The sequence below is a fragment of the Hemiscyllium ocellatum genome, chromosome 1 (genome assembly GCF_020745735.1).
Source record: "Hemiscyllium ocellatum isolate sHemOce1 chromosome 1, sHemOce1.pat.X.cur, whole genome shotgun sequence".
NCBI lineage: Eukaryota > Metazoa > Chordata > Chondrichthyes > Orectolobiformes > Hemiscylliidae > Hemiscyllium > Hemiscyllium ocellatum.
The window spans coordinates 257,196-258,473 of NC_083401.1; the positions used below are offsets into that span (position 1 = coordinate 257,196).

Here is a 1,278-nt window from a genome sequence, read left to right on the forward strand (position 1 = left end):
CTCCCAAATTCTGACACCATGTGGTGTGATCGGGGCCCGGCATTGGCGGGACGGTGCAGCACGCAGCAGGGGTGAGGGGATGACATTGAGAGCAAGTGTCAAGGTGCGCAAGAGACAGAGACGGCGAGAGAAGGATAGGGAGCGGGAGCTGAACAGCTACCTTAGAACAGACGAGTTTGAATCAACTCACGCCCGGCTGGATGTGAGGTGTGAGAAATGAAACACCGAAAGCCTGCGCTATAAACATGAAGCTGTTTTTAGATGAGGGGTGCACCGTTCCCGGAGGTACTACAATACCAGGTCGATGCGTGGAGTGGACGGAGCAAGCCCCTATTCCATCTCCCTGCTCCAAAAATCAATTTAATATATGGTCCCCAGATAAGGGACGTATCAGATATTAAACTGATAAGAACAGATACTACACTTGATCTTAGCCAAAAGGCCGAGAAGCGATAACTACAATACCGCGGACTGCCTCAAGTCCCATTTGTCCTCCATGTTTTCAATCAGCTTGATTCTGTTCAAAGACTTGTAGATCACTGCTGACAGTTTCCCTGTCGCCGTAGTCCTCCCAGGATTTCTAACTAGAGCAGCAGATCCGTTTACAGCAGTTGCTTTTTTTCCCCTGTCAGTGAAGCACTGCCTCATGGTCATGTAGAGATTGTCAGTATCTCACCAATCAGGTGGGTCAGGGCTAAGCTGACGTGACTTGAGGAGGTGGTAACCAACTGCAGAACTGCACGCATTGAATGAGACATTCAGCCTGTCTTGTCTGCATCAGCTCTCTGCACGAGCAACTTCCCCAGTCCCACTCGCCCTCTCTTCAGATAAGTATCCGACCCTCCAACCAAAGTCACCATTGAATCTGCCTCCAGCACCCTCTCTCTCAGGCAGTGCACTGCATATTCTAACCACTCGCTGAAGATGCTTGGGCCTAGGACACTAGCTCGATGAAATGTGACAGGCAGAGAAGAGAGCAGTAGATTCAGCCGAGCCCTCCATGTCTTTGATGTGTGTGCGTGTGTGTGTGTGTGGATGTGCCTGCAGTTAGAACATAGAACAGTACAGCACAGTACAGGCCCTTCGGCCCACCATGTTGTGGGGGGAGGGGAAGGGGAACATTACACAAACGGTCGCGGGATTCTTGCGGTATACTTAAGGCTAAGATTTTAACGAATATAGAGGTTTTTGTTTAAGAAATAGTTTTAAACTAAGAAATAACTTGTGTGGGCGGCACGGTGGCACAGTGTGGGCGGCACGGTGGCACAGTGGTTAGCA

At 50.2% G+C, this 1,278-nt stretch overlaps 1 non-coding gene across 1 annotated transcript; it reads right to left on the bottom strand.

Annotated features, from left to right (window-relative positions):
• Positions 1-263: 263 nt before the first annotated feature.
• Positions 264-454, bottom strand: LOC132820993 (U2 spliceosomal RNA). The gene has a single exon (XR_009645271.1). It is a non-coding gene; the product is annotated as a U2 spliceosomal RNA (small nuclear RNA).
• Between the last annotated feature and the right edge of the window lie 824 nt (positions 455-1,278).